This window comes from Hypanus sabinus, chromosome 5 (genome assembly GCF_030144855.1).
Source record: "Hypanus sabinus isolate sHypSab1 chromosome 5, sHypSab1.hap1, whole genome shotgun sequence".
In the NCBI taxonomy this organism is placed as follows: Eukaryota; Metazoa; Chordata; class Chondrichthyes; order Myliobatiformes; family Dasyatidae; genus Hypanus; species Hypanus sabinus.
Genome location: NC_082710.1, coordinates 88,811,078 through 88,833,165, shown reverse-complemented (window position 1 = coordinate 88,833,165; position 22,088 = coordinate 88,811,078). Strand labels below are relative to the sequence as shown.

Below are 22,088 nucleotides of genomic sequence, written 5' to 3'. Positions count from 1 at the left end.
GACATTTGATGACTTTTCCTAAAGTGACCCAAAATGTGCAAAAATGAAAATATTTTAAAGTTTTATACTTTTGTACAGCTACTACAAATTTTTATACATCGAGGCTGTTCCGGGTCAAATTTGACCTGTATCTATTGAAATGGATTTTACATCTCTGAAACATTAATTAAGATTAATCACCCATTCATTAATGTCAGATGGGCTATTTATACATTCTAAATAGATCTGTGCTTCAAAATTTGGGATAGACACTTGTTATGAGGGGATTCTTGACCCGGACCATACTGTGATGGTATAGAATATGAACAGGTTGCCTGGGTTAAACCCAACTGTAGAGATTCTGATAAATACAAGAAATTCTTCAGATGCTGGAAATCCAGAGCAAAGTACTGGAGGAACTCAACAGGTCAGGAAGTAACTTTGGAGGTGAATAAATTGTCAACATTTTGGGCTGAGGCCCTTTATCAGGACTGTAAAAGAAGGGGGAAGAAGCCAGAATAAGAAGGTGGGTGGAGGATTAGGTGGACAAGCTAGAAGATGATAGATGAAAGCAGGTGGTTGGAGGAAGGAAAATGAAGTAAGAAGCTGGGAAGTGATAGGAGGAAAAGGAAAATAACTGGAGAAGGTATCTGATAGGACAGCAAAGTTGCCAGCATGTGAAAGGGAAGAAAGAGGGGAACCAGGGAGAGCTGATAGGCAGATGGGAAGTGAAGAGGTAAGAGGTAAAATTACCAGAAGTTGGAGAAATCAATGCTCATGCCACAAGGTTGGAGTAGCCTCATGCATCCATTCATTTTTCTATTGCTTGGAGCTATGCTTGATTTTAATATTTGAATAACAAAGTCTCTAGATGAGCCTTCAGCTAAATGGAATGGGGAAGCCATAAGGATTTATGCAAAGGACAAAGGCAAGGCATTGCACAGACGACATTTATAGCGGGGAAGAGATAGTCGATGTTTAAGAAATGGAAAGGAGGAGGGAAGAAGCCAGAATAACTGTGGGGGAGGGAGGGGTTGTTACAAGTACAAATCGGTGGGTGACAGATGAGACCAGCTGAGAGAAAAGTTAAGTGTTTGTTGTGCTCTAGACTTCCAGCATCTGCAGAATCTCTTCTTATCCAATCACTACTTTAGCCCTTTACTTCTTCCACCTACCACTTCTCAGCTTCTAACTTTGTTCCCCTCCCTTCCACGGCCACTTGCGTACCTTTCCCCTCAACTGATCTCACCTATCACCTGTCAACTTGTCCTCCTTTCTCTCCTCCCCTGCTTATTCTGCCTTCTCCTCCCTTCATTTCCAGTCCTGATGAAGGTTCTCTGCCCAAAACATCAATTGTTTATTCTCCTCCATTGATGCTGCCTGACCTGCTGAGTTCCTCCAGCATTTTCTGTGTGTTATTCCGGATTCCCAGTATCTGCAGAATCTCTTGTGTTTAGGAATTGTAGGGGACACCTCATCCTCCTGTGTCTTCCTGTTTTGTGTCTTCTCACCAAAAATGTAATCAAGAGTGAAGAGAATTCATGCGTGCAACACAATAATCTCTCCAAGGTCTCTACCCTGAAAATTGTAGAAGGGAGATCACTTGAGATGATTATGATGTTCTCCCAAGAAGTTAATCCCTTACTGGAGAATTCTTATGCTTGACTTGTTTTACATTGGGGAGGGGGGAGCTGATGCACAGACAGCTATGACACTGTCCTTGATAGCCTCAGAAGACAAGGATGTCCTTCAGAACAGAGATGAGGAGCACTGTTTTTTAGCCAGTAGGTGGTGAATTGGTGGAATTTATTGCACACACACAGATGGCTGTGGAGACCAACTCATTTAGTATACTTAAAGCAGAGATTGATAGGTTCTTGATTAATAAGGGAGTCAAAGGTTATGGGGAAAAGGCAGAAGGCCCTGCTATAAAGGCCGAGCAGGCTCAATGGGCTGAATGGCCTAATTCTGCTTCTATGTCATATGGTCTTCTGGACAGTTTGGGGTCGTGGTCCAGTGGCAAGGCATGCAAGGTGACAGGAGGTTCCTCTGCCTTCACTGCTGTATTGATGTGTCATGGTCTTCCATCAGATTCAAAGCTGAGATATTTGTTGGATTTCTCTCTGTCTGGATCCACCCCTTTTGTTTTACCACCATGGGTCACCCTACCAGAAGCTAAGCTCCAGAAGGCATTGCTTGCAGGATCTTAAGAAATCACAAGTCTCTCAATCATGAGAAGCTGACAATCCTCAGAGAAGCCCCTGGAATGAGTCAGGTGAAGCTAAGTGTGCATCTGATGGCAGGAGCATAGGGTCCTTTTTATTGGATGCCTCCTGGTGCATTGGCTGAGTTCATCTTTAACATCAGTGGTTGAAGTGAAGAAACCATTGAACTGGGTAACAAGCTTTTTCAGTGTCATTGTTAAGAAAAAGTTCAAAGTAAGTTTATTACCAAGGTACATACATATCACCATATGCTACCTTAAGATTTAAGTTCTTGCAGGCATTCACAGTTGAATAGGGAAATACAATAGAATCAATGAAAAAGTGCACACAAAGCATGACAAACAACCAATCTGCAAAACAAGGTGAAGTGTGCAAATAAAAAATAAATAAATAGCACTCAGAACATGAGTTGCAGAGTCTTTACAAGTGCGTCCATAGATTGTGGAATCAGTTCAGAGTTGAGTTGAGTGATGGTTCAGGTGCCTGATGGTTGAAGGGTAATAACTGTTCCTGAAGTTGGTGGTGTGGAACCTAAAGCTCACATAGCTCCTTCCCTACAGTAAAGCTGTGAGTAGTGATCTTTCATTCATTGTGTTGTGATAGGTAGACAGAATTTCCACAAGAATATTGTGCTTTTGTGCGTAATAAAATCATTGAGTGCATGATTGTGGTCTTCCGCTCTGTAGCTCATTCACGTCCAAGGTTCTACGTGTCGTGTGTTCAGAGATGCTCTTCTACACACCACGAGGTTATTTGAGTTACTATCACCTTCCTGTCAGCTTGAGCAGTTTGGTCATTCTCCTTTGTCTTATCACATTAACACAACATTTTCATCCAGAGAACTGCCACTTACTTACTGATGTTTTTTTGTTTCTCCGCACCATTCTCTAAAAACTCTAAAGACTGTTGTGCATGAAAATCCCAAGAGATCAGCAGTTTCTAAGATACTTAAACCACCCCGCCTGCCATCAACCACCATCCCATGGTCAAAGTCACCTAGGTCACCCCGTTCTGAATTCAATCTGAACAACAACGGAAATCTTGACCATGTCTGTGAGCTTTGATGCATTGAGTTGCTGCCACATGATTGGTGGATCAGATATTTGCATTAACGAACAGGAGTACAAGTGTGCCTAACAAAGTGGTCACTGAGTGTATGTAGTGTGCGGTTAATACATGAGTGAAATTGAAGGATAAAACAGGAGTCCTGGAGATCAGCTGGCAACAGTAAGATTTGAGACTATTATTCTGCATGAATTATTGATGATGATGGTTCATGTTCTATCCTGGGAGAGTCACAACGCCTTATGATCATTCTTTTCCCTTGTAATTCCCAATTTCAATTATTAACAGGTACTATTTGTGGCAAGCGTTCTGAATCTTTTAAAAAATGCCTTCAGGCATTTTCCCGCAGATTTTTCAACACAAGTTTCAGGCTTATTTATTGTGTGTACATCAAAACATACGGTGAAATGTGCTATTTGTCTTAACAACCAACACACCTGAGGATGTATTTTGGGTTGCTTTATAAACTTTGTTGAAATGTTTGGAACCTATTACAATATCATTCACGGCATTTAAAAAGAACAGATGATGTTGAGTGGGCCAGAGAGCATCTGTAAATTTATGATTTCAGGGTTCAAACCCACAATTATAGCTTCAATCATATTTTTGCATGAATCAGTAATCAGATTTGAGTCTTTGCCGGAGAATAAATTGGACATATGGACAGTCTGCTCTTTAATCTGACTGAATGGGAAAATCTGTGGGGTGCAAGTAAGCTATTTCATAATATGCATATAGTGATTGTGCGGTCCCTCGAGTCGAGTATGATGTTCTCCAAAGTAGTTGTCTATTGTTGGGTGTTCAGTAGCTGTAGAGACTGATCTGGGGTCCACATATTCTGGAGAGGGACTTCCAATCCTGTCCCTTTTGCCATTTGTTGATCACCCACCACGTGACATCATCCATGTAGTTAGGGTCAGTTTTCTTAATGGAGAATGACTGTACATGACTTTGGTTGACAGGAATCCACAGCACGGTCCTTGACAGATCAGGGTCAGGGTAGAGCTACATGGCATGCGAGGAGACTGGGGATGCTTCACTGTCATTATGATGAGTCATCACCTTCAACCAGCTCTACTGCTGAGGTCTTGGTTGGATCGCTCTTTGTCAGGAATCACCCCCCCCCCCCCTTGACCTTACCACCATAGATGAGCCTACCGGGAGCTAAGCTCCAGACGGCATCAACCTCAGGACCTCAGAGAATAACAAGCCTCTCCGTCATGATAAAGGGTCGATCCTTGGAGAAGGCATATAGTAACACTTATTTAATAAAGCTGTTTTAAAAAGAAGATTAGAATCAGGCTTATTATCACTGACCTATGTCATGAAATCAGTTGCTTTGCAGCAGTACAATGCAATACATAAAATATACATTATAATGCAATAAGAAATAAATGTATATAAATAAATAAGTAGTGTAAAAAGGGAGCAAATGTAGTGATGTAGTATTAATGGGTTAATTGTCCATTCAGAAATCTGGTGACGAAGGGGAAGGTAATTTGTGCCAAATGTGGGTAAATGGGTCTATTTGTGTGGACAACTTGGTCGGTATGGCCAACTATGGTCAAAGGGCTTGTTGCCATACAGTAGAATACTCTATCCGAACAAGAATTATGGAGCAGGCATAACAGATGAAATAACTTATTTCTAATTCAGTTTTTTATACTCTTAACCTGATAACTAAATGATGAGTCTGCTATCCCCAGAGTTACTGCTCAGTCTCTTGGCACAGAAGCATGTGTGAGTTTAACTCTACGCCAGGTTTCTGCATGCACAAGAGCTACTCCAATCCGTGTATTTTCTCAGGCATGTGGAATACGCATCTCTTGGTACAAGAAAATTGAGTTCAACAGGTCAATGTGTCTGTGCGATGACTTCTTTCATTTCTATTAACAGCTTCTTAACAGTTTTACTTTAACCAGCCAAAATGGTCCAAATATTTTGTTGGAGGAGGTTTATGTCCAACCTTGATAAAATTTACTGAGAGAACACGAGTCTCTGGAATGACTGAGGTTATTGGGATCGAGAAGTTCCATCCATTGCATTGATTAGCTACGTCAGTCATGCATCTTATTCTTCAGTTCTTCTCTCCTTAAGAAGCATCTGTCTCTGACTGCAACGGATATTCTCACTGTCAGCTTCTGATAACTCTTTTGACAAATCCTGATTACTCTGTGATTTTAGTCTCTGGGAATGGCGTGAGAGCATCCCTTCAGGAGGCTAAACCCACATGAAGCATCCAGCCCAGATCTGGACCCTAGCCGAGTACTAAAGTACTGTGCTGATCAACTAGTTGGAGTGTTTGCCGATATCCACCTGCTTCAAGCAGGCTTTAATTATACCGGTGCCGAAGAAGAACATGCTAACCTGCCTCAGTAACTATCGTCCTGTAGCAATTAAATCCACTGTGATGAAGTGCTTTTAGAGGTTGGTGGTGAAGCGTATCAACTCCTGCCTGAGAAGCAACTTGGATCTGCTCCAACTTGTCGACTGGCACAACAGCTCGGCATCCAGTACCATTTCATTGGCTTTTCAGTCATACTGAGTTCATCTGGACAGTAAAAATGCATACATCAGGATGCTCTTTATTGAATACAGCTCAGCATCCGATACCATTGCCCCCTCAAAAGTAATCAATAAGCTTCAAGACCTAGGTGTCAATATATCCTCATGAAACTGGATCCTTGATTTCCTCATTTGAAGACCTAGTCAGCTCAGATTGACAATATCATCTCCTTCACAATCACAATCAGCACAGTTTGTACCACAAGGCTCTGTGTTTAGCCCCCTCTCTACTTGCTTTACGTTTATAACTGTGAGGCTAAGCTGAGCTCTAATGCCATTTTTAAGTTTGCTGATGACATAATGTCATAGGTCGAATCAAAAGTGGTAATGAATCTGCATAAGAACATGAGACATAGGAGCAGAATTGGGCCATTTGGCCCATCGAGTCTGCTCAGCCATTCAATCCTGACTGATCCTTCTTTCCCCTCCTCAGCTCCACTCCCCAGCCTTCACCCCATAGTATTTAATGCCATGTGTAATCAAGAACCTATCAAGCTCTGCCTTAAATACACCCAATGACCTGACCTCCACAGCTGCATGTGGTAATAAATTCCACAAATTCAGCACCTCCTAGCTAAAGAAGTTTCTCCACATTTCTGTTTTAAATGGATGTCCTTCTATCCTGAGGCTTGGCCCTCTTGTCCTAGACTCCTCCATCATGGGAAACATCCTTTCCACATTTACTCTGTCTAGGCCTTCCAACATTTGAAAGGTTTCAGTAAGACTTCCCCCCATCCTTCTAAATTCCAGTGAGTACAGACCCAGAGCTATCAAATGTTCCTTGTATGATAATCCTTTAATTCCCAGAATCATCCTTGTGAACCTCCTCTGAACCCATTTCAATGCCCACACATCTTTTCTTAGATGAGGAGTCCAAAACTGTTTACAATAATCAAGGTGCGGCCTCACCAGTGCCTTATAAAGACTCAGCATCACTTCCCTGCTCTTATATTCTTGATCTCCTGAAATGAATGCTAACTTTGCATTTGCCTTCCTCACCACCAACTCAACCTGTAAGTTAACCTTAAGGGTGTTTGCAAAAGGACTCCCAAGTTCCTTTGCATCTCACATTTTTGTATTTTCTCCCCATTTAGAAAAGAGTCTACACATTTATTTCTACTACAAAAGTGCATGACCATGCATTTTCCAACATTGTATTTCATTTGCCGCTTTTTTTGCCCACTCTCTTAGTCCTTTTGTAGCCTTTCTGTTTCCTCAGCACTACCTGCTCCTCCACCAATCTTCATATCATCTGCAAATTTGGCAACAAAGCCATCCATTCCAACATTTACATAATTGATATGAGCATACAAAGTAGTGGTCCCAACATCGACCCTTGCAGAACATCAGTAGTCACTGGCAGCCAACCAGAAAAGGATCCTCTAATTCCTACTCATCGCCTCCTACCAATCAGCCAATGCTCTAACCATGCCAGTAACTTTTCTGTAATACCATGGGCTCTTAACTTGGTAAGCAGCCTCATGTGTAGCACTTTGTCAAAGGCCTTCTGAAAGTCCAAATATACAACATCCATTGTATCCCCTTTAATTATCCTACTTGTAATCTGCGCAAAGAATTCCAACAGGTTCAACAAGCAGGAATTTTCCTTTGGGAAACCATGCTGTCTTTGTACTATCTTATCCGTGTCACCAATACTCCATAGCCTCATCCTTAACAGTTGACTCCAACATTTTCCCAACCACTGGCTTCAGGCTAACTTGTCTATAATTTCATTATTAAAGAGTGGAGTGACATTTGCAATTTTCCAGTCCTCTGACACCATGTCAGAGTCCAATGATTTTTGAAAGATCATTACTAATGCCGCCATAATCTAGACCACTACCTCTTTCAGAACCCTACAGTGCAGTTCATCTGGTCCAGGTGACTTATGTACCTTTAGGTCTTTCAGCTTTTTGAGCACCTTCTCCCTCGTAATAGTAACTGCACTCACTTCTCTTCCCTCTCACCATTCAACATCTGGCACACTGCTAGTGTCTTCCACAGTGAAGACTGATGCAAAGAACTCATTTCATTCATCTGCCATCTCCTTGTCCTCTGTTATTATTCCTCCGGCCTCATTTTCTAGCTGTCCTATATCCACTCTCATCTCCCTTTTATTTTTTTAAGTACTTGAAAAAATTTTTTGCTATATATTTTGATATTGTTGCTAGCTTGCTTTCATATTTCATCTTTTCCCTGCTGATGAATCTTTTAGTTGCTCTCTATAGGTTTCTTAAAGCTTCCTGCTAATTTTTACTTGTGTATGTCCCTTCTTTTGCTTTAACATTAGCTTTGACTTCCCTTGTCAGTCACAGTTGTACTATTTTGCTATCCTGCACATTCCTCATTTTCTCCAGAAACATACACCATTACGGTTCTGCTGTCATTACTGCCAGCATTTTCTTCCAGTTTACTTTGGCCAACTCCTTTCTCACACCACTGTAATTTCCTTTCCTCCACTGAAATACTGCTACGTCAGACTTTTACTTCCTACCTATCAAATTTCAGGTTGAACTCAATGTTCCGTTACCTTAAGCTCCCGAATCAACTCCGGTTCATTACATTACACCCAATCCTGTATAGCTGATCCCCTTGTAGGCTCAAAGACAAACTGCTCTAAAAAGCCATCCCTTACGCATTCAACAAACTTACTCTCTTGAGGTCGAGGAATACTCGTGGAATTAATGTCCTTTCTGGAGTAGTCCTCAAGGCAGCTAAGTATATTACTATTTGTTTGTGTTGCCTCTGTCTGCAAGAATATCAAAGGCTATTCATTGAGATGAGTTCCTTAAGGTTGTCATTGTCCATCGGTGGGGGTTAATAGGGATAAGCTCCCATTACCTATTAAATGCTCCCAATGGCATGTGTCTCAAGTAACCTTTGATAATCAAGCCCAGCTCCTGATCTTCACTTGTGTCTTAGCTACTAAGTCCAGTGGAACTGCTTATACCGACAGAAGAAGTAAAGGTAGGTTACTCTTGCCTTAAAACCAGTCTTTTTGGGCAGATGGGGCTTCGGCCATGGTTGGCAGCTCATGTAGGAGAAGGAAAACTCTGATCTCAAACCCCCGCTGCTTTGCAGCTATATTCATGCATGGGGAAGGCTTCAGGAGTATACCCCGAGGGAAAAATCTGGAGCTAGATTGCCTAAAGTGGTTCTACATTGAGTTCAACACTGACTGTAAACTCCTGGGATGCTGCTGGTGCCAAACTGTATTGGTCCCTGCAATTCCTTTGGATTCATCCGCTGTGTGGAGAGGGGAGCCTGCTCCATGGGCATCAGCTTGCTATCCATATAGTACTGCCCTGGCTTATGCATCGAGCATAGACAGCTAGGATGCAACATCCATGCTCAAACCAGACCAACGAAGGGCCTCGGTGGTTGAGGTCAATGACTTCACACAATGACAAAGATGGTAGTGCAGAGGAAGTTCACAGCTGGCATGTGCAGAAGCTCAGGCAAAGGATCAACAAATATAATTGGGAGTCTAATGGGGACAGCATTTGATGTTAAATACTCTGGGATCAGAGTATGATTTTTGTTTCACAGTGAAAAGAGAGATATTTAACTCATACAATGATGCAGCATTAGCTATGACTTGGTCGCTAAGTTCAAGTTCAAGTTTGCTGTCATTTGACTGTACACATGTATACCACCAAACGAAACAACGTTCTTCTGAAGCAAGGTGCACATTGGAATATGCATATTTATTGTTGCTCTAAGTTTGCCTGTCTGGGACACCAGAAGCACAAGAGCTATGAACAGTCAATGTTTTGGGCTGTGCCCCTTTATCAAACTGGAAAGAAGCCTGAATAACAAGGTGGAGGGAGGGGAAGGAGTACAAGCTAGAAGCTGATAGGTGAAGCCAGATGAGGGGGAAGCGGGGAGGTGATATATGGAAAAGGAAAAGGGCTGAAGAAAAGGAATCTGATAGGAGAGGAGGGTGGAGTATCTGGTGCTTTGCTGAAGGATATCCAGGTAGAAATTGTGATTAGGATGAGGGATCCTTATAGCGAAGGAGATAAAGGTGGATAAAGGAGAATATAAATGTGTGAAAGAGCTTTGATGATGTTTAGCTCCACAGAGTGGGCACTACGGTACCACAGTTGTTAGCCCGATGCTATTTCATCTCGGTTCATTCCAGAGTTTGGAGTTGAATTCCAGATCCGCTTGTGAGGCATTTGTATGTTCTCCCATGAACCACATGGGTTTCCTCCCACAGTCTGAAGACATACCAGTTGGTAAGTTAATTGGTCTTTGTAAGTTGTCCTGTAATTGGGTTAGGGTTACATAAAAGGGTTGCTGGGCCATGTGGCTTGTTCTGCCCTGTATACCTAAATAAATAAATACTTCAGAAAACATCGACAGGCATCTTTACACAGTCACCAGCCATCCTATCAATTAAAACTCTGAAAGCTTGCCTTAAAACTATTTAGAATATAATAATAATCACCTAAATCCATTTAAAATAATTTTAAATCATTACAGTCATGAAGTACATAAATAAAAAATGCAACTTGACTTGATTACCTTTTCCACAGAATTTACTTCTCATTTAGCTAAATGCTCTTGTGGATCTAATCTAGAGCAGGATCTGTTGCAAAAATGGTGGTGAATCTCATCTAATTCCTGCTTTGCTATTTGATGCTATGGAAAGTCCATCAGTAAGGCAGAGATAGGGAGTCTCCAATGGAGTTTGCCTCAAAGTCTGGCTATACACATCTATACTCCTGTCATTCTACAGATGTGCAGTAGAGAGCATCCTAACAAGTTTCATCAATGGTTGGGATGCTAATGGCCATGATGAAGCTGGCTGAGTCTACAATCTCTACAGCTTACAATTATAACTGCCATTATTATAATTAGAGTTTACAAGTATGCTGATCATGTAACAGTAGAAGTCATGTTAGTGCATTGACTACAGTGCTAGATAAAATTGTTGCAGAAAGGAAATTCCCAGTTGATAATCATTTTAATTTCTGTCCCATTCCTGTTCCAACATGTCGATCCATGGCCTCTTCTCCCATGATGATGCTACTGTCAGGGTGGAGGAATAACACCTTATATCCCTTCTAAGTAGCCTCCAACCTGAGCATCAATTTCTTTCTCCGGTATTTAAAAATTTGTTTCTGAGTTTACAGTTCTCCCTTTCCTTTCCTATTCCTCACTCCGGCCTCTTACCTCTTCTCCTCACCTGCCTATCTCCTCCCTCCTTCCCCTTTCCTCCCTCCTTCCCCTTTCCTCCCTCCTTCCCCTTTCCTCCCTTTCTCCCATGGTCCAATCAGGTTCTCTCTTCTCCACAACCCTTTACCTTTGCTGTTCACCTGGTTTCACCCATCACCTTTTGGCCTGTTCTCCTTGCCCTCTCCCCGGCTTTGTATTCTCCTTTCCTTTCCAGCCCTGATGAAAGGTTTCAAGTCGAAACATCACCTGTGTATTCATTTTCATAGATGCTGCCTGGCCTGCTGAGTTCCTTCAGAATTTTGTGTGTTGCTTAGGAAGCCATAAGGCCACACAATTTTATATAAGATACATATACAACCCTGAAAGTGAATCTTTGGGCTATATATTGTAACATATACAGGTACCTACTTTGATGGTAAAGTTACTTTGAAAAGCTTTTATAAAGTGTACTTTATTTTCCTGTGTTTTTTTTTGGGTTGCATCGGCTATATTTCATTGGGATCTGAGGAGATTTGGTATGTCACCAAAGACTGGCAAATTTCTACAGATGTACAGCATTCTGATTGATTACATCGCTGTCTGGTGTGGAGGTTCCAATGCACAGGATTGAAACAGGCTGCAGAGTCTCCTTCATCACAGGCCCAAGCTTCCACTGCTGAAGGCATTTTCCGAAAGCGGTGCTTCAACAAAGCGGCATATATCATTAAAGACCCTCACCGCCCGGGAATTCCCTCTCCTTACTACTCCCACCAGGGAGGAGGTACAAGAACCTGCAGACCAATACTCAATGTTTCACCAGTGGCTTCTTCCGCATTTGCCATAAGATTTCTGAAAGGTCCATGAACTCATGAACACTATCTTACTATTGCTCCTTGCTAATAATTGTTGAATTTTGTAACTTTTTATGTCTTGCACTGACTGTACTGTGGCCTCAAAACAGCAAATTTCATGATAGACTGTATGCCAGTGATAATAAACCTGATCCCTGATTGTGATCTGGATCTAGTGTTGGCATGTGGTTATAATTTTACACAGATAAAAATACCATCTTCCCTGTTTGGTTCAGGATGAGACCATAAGACACAGGACTAAATTAGGCCATTTTGCCCATTAAGTCTGCTCAGTCATTTGGTCAATGGCTAATTGTCGTAGCTCTCAATCTGCCTTCTCCACATAACCTTTGATAACCTTACTAACTAGGTACCTATCCACCTCCACTTTAAATATACTCTGTCTTGTTTTGACTTCCCAACATTAAACATCAACCCCATGTAGGTGGTTGCGAGGTGATCTTACAGAATGGATTGAGGCTGGTACAGGAACAACATTTTTGGGCCAAAACCCTTCAGTAGGACTGGAGAAAAAAAGCTGAGGAGTAGATTTAAAAGGTGGGGGGAAATGGGAGAGAGGGGAGTAGCCACCCATTTTAATTCCACTTCCCATTCCCATTCCAATACGTCCATCCATGGACTCCACCACTGTCGAGATGAGGCCCCATTCAGCTTAGAGGAACAACATCTTATAGAACCATAGAACACTACAGCACAGTACAGGCCCTTCAGCCCTCCATGTTATGCCGACCCATATAATCCTTTTAAAAAAAGTACTAAGCCCACAATACCCCATAACTCTCCATTCTTTTTTCATTCATGTGCCTGTCCAAGAGGCTCTTAAATATTCCCAATGTTTTTGCCTCCACCACCATCCCTGGCAAGTCATTCCAGGCACTCTCAACCCTCTGTGTAAAAAACTTACCCCTGATGTCTCCTCTAAACTTCCCTCCCTTAATTTTGTATGTCTGCCCTCTGGTGTTTGCTATTGGTACCCTGGGAGACAGGTACTGGTTATCTACCCATATCTATGCCTCGCATAGTCCTGTAGACCTCTATCAAGTCCCCTCTCATTCTTCTATGCTCCAAAGAGAAAAGTCCCAGCTCTACTAACCTTATATTCCATTTGGGTAGCATCCAACCTGATGGAATGAACTTCGATTTCTCTAACTTCCGGTAATGCCTCCCCAGCCCCTTCATTATTTCCTATCCCCTTTTCCCTCTCTTGCCTTATCTCCTTCCCACCCATCGCCTCCCTCTGGTGCTCCTCTCCTCCCCCTTTTCTTTCCTCCATGGCCTTCTGTCTCTTTCACCAATCAACTTCCCAGCTCTTTACTTCATCCTCCCCCTTCAGGTTTCACCAATCACCTTGTGTTTCTCTCTTCACTTCCCCCAACTTTCAAATCTACTCCTCAGCTTTTTTTCTTTAGTCCTACTGGAGGGTTTCGACCTGAAATGTCGACTCTATTCTTTTCTAGATGCTGCCTGGACTGCTGAGTTCCTCCAGGATTTTGTGTGTGTTGCTCAGATTTCCAGCATCTGCAGATTTTCTCTTGTTAGTGCATGGATAGGAATGTTTTTCGAGAGAAATGTGCCAAATGTAGGCAAAGGGAACTAGCTTAATGGGCACCATGATCCGATTGCTCAATTCCTCATCTGCATTACTCCAGACTCAATGTATGAGTTGGTAGTTGCACTCCTCCCAGAAAGCCCTGAATCCTCAAAAGGTGAAGATAAGAATTTGTATTTTTAAAATGAAAATCAGGGTCATCTGTCTCCCAGACGATGCCGTAAAATTATTGCAGTCATTTTCTGTTGTTACGTGTCGTTGATGACCATCGAGCTGAATGAATGGTCAGTTAGTGGCACAGTGCTACAAAAGTTAACACAACTGTCTGTCAGCTCTGGATCCAGTGCTATCTGGGCGATGCTCTATGCTGTGACTGCACAGATTTACCTGGGTGCTCTGGTTTCTTCCACCTGCTGAGAGGTTTCTTAGATACTGTAAAGTGCTGCTTAATGGAGCACAGTGATTGGCGTTCCACCTCAGGGTGCTGGCAACTGGAAGCTGTATCCGTCTTTAATTTCCACGGCTGTCCGTATGAAGTTTATACATCCTCCCCGTGACTGTAAGCGTTTCAAAGGCTTACAGGTTGGAGTTAGTGTAAGTCGTGGGCATGCTCTGTTGGTGCTGGATGCACGACGACTCTCGTGGGCTGCTCCCAGCACACCTTCAGGTTGTCTCGCTCATTAGTGCAAATGACGTATTTCACTGTACGCATTGATGTACACGTGATGAATAAACCTGAGTCTGAATCAGACAGCAAAACGTGTCGCATGTGTTAAGCACTAACAGAGCTAAGGATGTGCTGAGGGCAGCCTGCACATTCAGACACCATTATAGCATGGCCACAAAGCTTATCAGAACCACAGAAAACAGCAAGGGAAATAATGACAGAACAGGGTCCTTTTCTCCCTCTCACTCGTTTTGATGTACATGTGATAAATAGTGCTTATCTCTTTAATGAAGGTAGGTAGCAAAGGAATCAAGGGGGTGCTATAATGGATTTGTGAGACAGAATGAGTTGCCACAATGCCATGGAAAATGGACATGGTATGGTCTCACTGTGATATAATGAACAAGATCTCATCTGACTTTTAGCTGGCCTCTATGCTTCACTACACCAGTCTGTAAATGAAACTCCTCACGAGTTTCCCCATGAAGAGGATGTTGCTGCTGGTTCTGTAAAGAGCTGCTGGCAAGTGGGCAGTGTGTTTCTGCTCTGAGTGCAAGGTCCCAACACTCCTTTAGGCTGATATAGTGCTAACTGCTACTCAAAAAAACAATAAACTAAAGCAAAAAAAAAGAAACTGCTTTGATCTCTGGGACTGTGGCAAGACATGTAACTCACAATGTGAATAAACTAAGTTCCTATTGCTCCAGGAACTGTTGGTTCTCCTTTGGTTTCTGCACTGGCTTTAATTAGTGGGGGTCTAAATAAGTGCTATTTTAGCACTGCTTCACACCAATAGAAAATATGGCATTCAAGGGAATTTTAATTGCCTCAATAACAGATGTTTAAGCTTGGTTTTTTTTTGGCAAGAAGCAATGCATTCTCAAGCTGAATGTCCTGATTGAAATTGGTATGGAATTAAAATTTAAAAAAAAACTATAATGCCGGGAGGATAATAATGGGCATACATGGGAGTTCTATAATACCTTATGATATTTCTGAAAATTTCAAATAGTGATATTGGTACCAATTTGGAAAGAAACCATCATGACTAAATTAGTTATTGTGATCACTGGATGCTGATATCTTTCTTGCATGATTTCAGACAGCACAAAATTCACTAATAGTGTTAAAAATTTCTCACTTCCATATTATAACACAATTTGTCTCCCTTTGTATTGGGGAACTGTGAGATGCAAGTGCTTGGTGTCTTTTGGGTCTATTATCTAAGAAAGCATATGCTGGTATTAGAGAGGGTCCAAAGAAGAATGATCCAAGGAATGAAAAGGTTAACGTTTGAGGAGCTTTTGATGGCTCTGGGTCTGTACTTGCTAGAGTCTAGAAGAGTGAGGGGAGATCTCACTGAAACCAATTAAATATTGAAAGGCCAAGATAGAGTGGATGTGCAGAGGATGTTTCCTATACTGGGGCAGTCTCGGAACAGCCTCAGAATAGAGCAACGTTCATCTAGAACAGAGAGGAGAAGAAATGTTTTTGAGCAGAGGGTGGTGAATCTGTGAAATTTATTGTCATGGACAGATGTGGAGGCCAAGTCATTGGGTATATCTAAAGTGGAGCTTGATGGGCTCTTGATTGGCATTGAAGTTCACATGGAGGAGGCTGGAGAATGGGGTCGAGAGGGATGCTAAACCAACCATGATGGAATGGAGGCGCAGACTTAATATGTCGAATGGCCTAATTCTCAGAAATCAGTGGAAAATGAGCAACAGGCAACCTGCTGGAAATATTTATCAGGTCAAGCAGCATTTGAGGGGGGAAAGGACCCATCAGAGTCTCACATCAAAAGTTTGTTGTTGCTGAACCTGCTGAGTTCCACCAGCATTTTGTTTGTGGCTCCAGATTCCAGCACCAGCAGACCTTTGTGTCTCCTAATGTCTTGGATTTCTAAATTTTACAAATCTCAAAGATCTTATAACATAAATGATTCCAAAGGTGTTTGGCAGAGTGGGTGCAGTGAGGATGTTTCCCCTGCTGAGGAAACCTAGAAAGAAGAGGCATTGTTGAAGCATCAGGAGTCAATCACTGAAAGAGCAGGGTGTTTGCAATAAACAGCAAAATGATTTTGGCTGACATTTCACCTGATACACTGAATTTGTATGAGCTCTGAACACAATAATGGACAGCCCGCATCCTGCAGATTGTATTCCACAACATACATCAACAGCCAACAGTCTGAATCTGCACTGGGACATTCAACAAGTGTTGCCATGCTTCTAGCGCCAACGTAGAATGCCCACGACTTACTATCTCACCCAGATATGTCCGGAATATGGGAGGAAACCATAGCAACTGGAGAAAACCCATGCAATCACAGGGAGAAGGTACCCGCTCTTTACAGACAGCAGCCGGGATTGAACCCAGACTGCAGGCACTGTAACACATTATGCTAAACACTACGCTACTGTACCTCCCTGACATATACCTCCTCCTGGGCATTATAAGCTCTCAACAATCTTGACCTTCAGTACCGTCTATGAGAGGTCTGCAAGATCTCCCTGCTGTTGTAGCTGTTTCCTCTGGCCACCTTGGTTTCCTTTCACTTCTCCGGGATGTGAGAGCTGCTGTCCATTGCAAAGTGTATGCAGTTTGTAAGTGAGTGGTAGAAGCTGGTGGGACAGTTGATGGGAATGTAGGAGAGAGAGGTGAAGGGTTTGGTAGAATTGCATGCTTGATGGTGGCTGCATTTTCATGCTCTATAACCTCATTATTCTGAAGTTGTCATTGAGATGGGACAGGGTGATGGAGATGAGGCCAGTGATGAGAAAGCTGGAGACATCATCTAGATGGGCTCAATAGCCTCTTCCGGCTCTTACTTTTAAGTGAAGAGTCTCAAGATAGGCTTTCCGCCCAATGAAGTATTTGGGGCACTCTGCTGCTCAGTTGAGGCAGGTGACTGTTGCTGAACAGTATCTAACTTACGTCAGATATGTGCACTTGTGACACTACACTGCACTTTGAGTGAACAGTTTTTAAATAGCATCGGTTGCAAGTGTTTGTGTTCAAACACAGCCAATGAATCACTTTAAGGTCACTGTTATGATAAATACATTGAAGAGGCTTTGCAATGGAGCATCAAACCATAGCCAGAAGAGATTGTGCAATCCTAGAATTTGTAAGCAGCTTATTTAGACTAGCAGAGAGTTTTTGTTTTAATGGAAATAAAGTGCTTTCCAGAGGGAGCTTTAGGAAAAGAATGTATGCAGGATGGGTAGTGTCTGCAATGGTTTTTCCTGCCTGCTTGTTTGTCCTGGACACATACACGTCCGGCACTGATGGTAGACTACAGCCAATTACCTTTTCTGCTGACCTGACTGTGCACTGTAGTTTTATACTGTATATTGTAGCAGGACAGTAATGGCTGATGTGAGGATTCTCTCTGTGATAGCAGTGTAGAATTGCACCAGTATGTTCAAGGGAAGATGGAGTTATAACAACTGCTGGAAGAAGTACATGGTCCATATGGACAAGTTGGACCAAAGGGTCTATTTCCATGCTGGTAGTCCACTCCATTTCCTATTTCCATGCATGTTCCTGTGCTACCCTGCAGATAAAACTTGCTCAGTCTGTCTCAAGGAGGGATGAAAAGTGCAATAAAATCAAAATAAATGATTTTATAGAAAGAATTGGGACTCATTTAAGTTGTCAAACAGGACCTGTCCTTCTAAAATAGGACGATATTTCAATGATGTCCTGATGAATGGTCTTAGCACAAAAGATTGGCTGTTTAAGTGCTGCCTGACTTGCTGAGATCCTTCAGGAATTTGTGTGTGTTGCTTTAGATTTCCAGCATCTGCAGAATCACTTGTGTTTATGAAATTTCCATGTTCTCCTTCCCCAGAAGAAAAATAATTTAGTTATTTCCTTTTTTAAATACTTGGAGTGACTCAACACCACCTCTTCAACCCCCCCACCCCCACCCAGGATAGGGAATTCCAGAGATGTGCCTCCTTCTTTGCGAAGTTCTGATGTAATTTTAAATAGCATTCAGTTTTTGAACCAACTGGCCCAACCCTAATCACCAGCATTTAGTAACACTATGACCATTCTGATGGCTAAAATGGACTTTCCTTTATGTTGCCATACGTGTGTAATGCTGCTGCCAGTAAGTTATCACTGCACCGGTACACAAGTCAATAAACTCAACTTTGAAACTTTGAATCAAAAGTGTGCAAGAAAAAATATGTTGTGTGATTTGTTTACTCTGTGCTCTGACACAATAGAGTACAACTCTGGGTGTCTTCCAGATTGTTAGGAAGTTGCTGCTGTGTTAGATAGTCAATTCCTGGAGCCTGAGAGGTTTATTGCTAACCTCAGCTTTCTTGCACAGCAGCATGACCTTTCTGAAGGTTCAGAGTTGTTTGTGACAAAGTTAAACTTCTAGCAATTCGCCCTTGCTCAACTTCTTGTTGTAAACAAGAACCAGCCTTCAGATCTTAATGCAAGTTATGAAGTTTGCAAAGGCAAAGTGAAGTTATCATGAGATTTCTGTTCTGCACTAGCTCAATGCAATGGGGCCGTGCTAATTGGCCAATATTAAACTAAGCAACTGCAGCTAAGTTATTTGCACCATTGTCCTCTGAAGCTTTTAAGACCAGCTGTGTAAATTACTGTGGCCCAGCAAAAGTTATCTAAAAAACATCACATTCAGATGAGAAACACACACACAAAATGCTGAAGAACTCAGCAGGTCAGGCGACATCTTTGGAAAGAAATAAAGGGTTGATGGTTTGGGCTGGAAAGGGAGGAGGAAGAAGTCAGCATAAGAAGGTAGAAGAGCTACAAGCTTGATGGTGATAGGTGAAACCCAGGTGAGTGGGGAGGTGGGAAGGAGGAAAGTAAGAGGCAGGGAGCTGATAGGCCGAGAAGGTGAAGAGGAAGCAATCAGATAGTAGAGGAGAGTGAACTAGATAACATGCAGATGATGTTATTTAGTAGCAAAACACTATAAATATTAGGAAGCATTGGGATTGTTAGGGATGACTAAAAGAATGACAAAAAGATGGGGTAACAGAAAGAAGAACTAAAACTCATTCCTCAGCGTTTGGTTTCTGTGAAGGACAACTTGTGTGTCTACCACTCTTTGGTATGTTCTTTTAATTCATAAAAATTCTATCTGAATTTTGAAATCCTTTGTAGCTTGTAAGCCTTTTGAAATTTGAAAATCTTTTATAAATCAGAAATCTACAGTAATTGTTAAATGCATGCTAAAAGCTATTTATCAAACATTAAGCATGTATCTTAACAATTAAAATAAACTGTGTTTAAACTATGTTAGCTAAAAGAAACCTTGGTTGGGAGGGGAAACCCACTACTTAAGCTGTGGGTATTGGATCTAAACCTCACACAGAGACTAGACAGGGAAGAGAGCTAGTCTTTGAAGAGTAGGTGGATAAAGTATAACCTCGCTATAGGGAGGGTACCCATAGATATTTATATTGGATTGGACTTAAAATCTTCTTTTGGTTTTAGGGCTCTGCGGACAGGGATTCCAAAACCACTACACCACACTACCACAGTTAATACCCTGGAGAAGCAATGTAACCGTTTTTAGCCAGGGGAGGGGGGAACAGTAATGCAGAATGTTTGAGAGAAACCTTGCCTGATTGCAAATAGGTAACCTGTCAGTAAGCATTGGCACTGTAGAGCTCCTCCCCAGCTAATGATCATCCAACTTGTATACAGTTGTGCATACAGTCAAGTGTTTGAGAGCCTGGTGGGGTGAATTTGCAGGCTGCTGTGGACTACCAGACTTAAAATCAGCTTTACCACCTCCACCCATTATGAGGTTATTAAACACTTGCCTCATATAATAAATTGAACTCTTGACTTACAATCTACTCACTGCACATCCTCTGTAGCATGTATATTTTATTCTGCATTCAGCTATTGTTTTAACTTATTCTACTTTAATGCACAATATAATGATCTGATCTGTATGGACAGCATGCAAAGCAAGTTTTTTACTGTATCTCAGTACATAGGATAATAACCCAGTTCCAGTTCCCAGTCTGACATGTGAGAACTTAGTTCACAATCACATTTCCAACTTGAGAAGTGTCTGGGTTCCAAACAGTTTGCTGTAATCTTGGGAGGACCTGCAGCTAGAAATGGGTTAAATAACTGTGACTTCACAAAAACCATAATTAAACGTCAGCACTTCATCCACAAATCTTGCTAAGCAAATTTCGTGGGGGAAGCCAAAACTAAAATGATACTTCTTAGCTCTCAAATCACCTGCAGTTTGATTCCTTTCATTTTAATGTACAAGATTAGCCAGAAGAAATCTCATTTTCTTGATTGTTTTTTTAATGGAAACAAGGCTATTAATATGTTCCAATCAAATTGCTTGATCTCTGTGCTTATTTTTGCCTTAATGCAATCCTTTATTGTCTTTCCCATGGTTTCTAAAACTATTTTGTTTCCTTCAGCTGAAATTTATGCTAATTAAATCTCTGCCACCATCGATATGTAACTAGCATCAGGAGTGAGTGTGTGTGTGTGTGTGTGTGTGTGTGTGTGTGTGTGAACGTGAGAGAGCGAGAGTATAAGAGAGAGCATGACTTGGATCTTCAAACTGTGGAACTGTGATGACTTGTGTCAGCTGTGGTTTGTTGAATAATCTGCTGGCTCTACCTCGGCTGTGGATCAAAGTTTCATCCCTATGACTTCAGAAAAGACAATGAAGATGATAATTTTTTGTGTGTGTGTGTTGTTATACAGTTCAGGACATGGGAGCGGAATTTAACCATTTAACCAATCGCATCTGCTCTGCCATTCCATTATGGTTGATTTATTAGATCTCTGAAACCCATTCTTCTGCCTTCTCCACAGAACTTTGACATCCTTACTAATCAAGAACCTATCAGCATCCTCTTTAAATATACTCAATTACTCAGCCTCCACAGCCATCTGATTCACCACCACCTGGCTAAAGAAATTTGTCCTCATCTCCGTTTTAAAGGGACGTCCTTGTATTCTGAGGCTGTGCCATCCAGTCCTTGACTCCCCCACTGTAGGAAAATTCCCTCCACATCCACTCTATCTAAGCTTTGCAATATTGAATAGGTTTCAATGAGATTCCACTCCATCCCATTTTTCTAAATACCAGCAAGTGCAACCCCAGAGCGATTAAATGCTTTTCATAGGTTAACCCTTTCATTCATGGGATCAGTCTCATGAAATTCCTCTGGATCATCTCCAACCCCAAAACCCTCCCTCTTGGATAAGGGGCCCAAAACTGCTCATAGAACCACAGTTAGCGATACTATTGTTTATACAAGGCTTTAAACTGAATAACCATCTCGTGTAGACTTAAGAACATGATACGGTGGCATGGAGGCACAAGGAGAGAAGGTTAGCACTCCCCTTGATAAGGATGGAAGGGGCCCTAGTGGCCTTACAACACACAAATGGTTAAGGCATTGCCATCTACTTAGTGGCATCTAACCATGTTTTTAATTAAAAAAAAACAGATATTCTTGAGCTTACAGTGCTGGTAACTCCCACTGCTGCTGTCAGGAGTTTGAACATTCTCTCCATAATCTTGTATGTTTCCTCTGGATGCTCTAATTTCCTCCCACATTTCAAAGACGTCCAGGTTAGGCTTAGTGAGTTGCAGACATGCTGTGTTGGCACTGGAACCATGGAGACCCTTGTGGGCTGCCCAGCACTAATTTGATTTGAAGTAAGTCACCTCGTTCACTGTGTGCTTCAATATAGACGTGGCAAATGAAATCTAATCTCCAGCCACTCTCAGCACTTTTAATCAGGAATAGCCGATGAGTTATCACTGGTGTTGAGAGGTGCCAGAATTTCTTCCCCCACCCCTCGCCTTGTGAATGCCTGTAAGGGATATGAGCGCAGGTTGTTGGGAGATGATGATTAAAATGTTTCCTACCTGCAGTGGGATGTTCCAAATTTGGAATACACCTGATGTATGGAAGTTCACCCTTCCAGTCCAGTGTTTTGGGAATTGTTGCAGCATA

The 22,088-nt window shown here is 42.0% G+C and overlaps 1 pseudogene; it reads left to right on the top strand.

Moving 5' to 3' along the window:
- The first annotated feature begins 21,445 nt into the window (after window positions 1-21,445).
- On the top strand, window positions 21,446-21,561 carry LOC132394918 (U6atac minor spliceosomal RNA; annotated as a pseudogene).
- The last annotated feature ends 527 nt before the right edge of the window (window positions 21,562-22,088 follow it).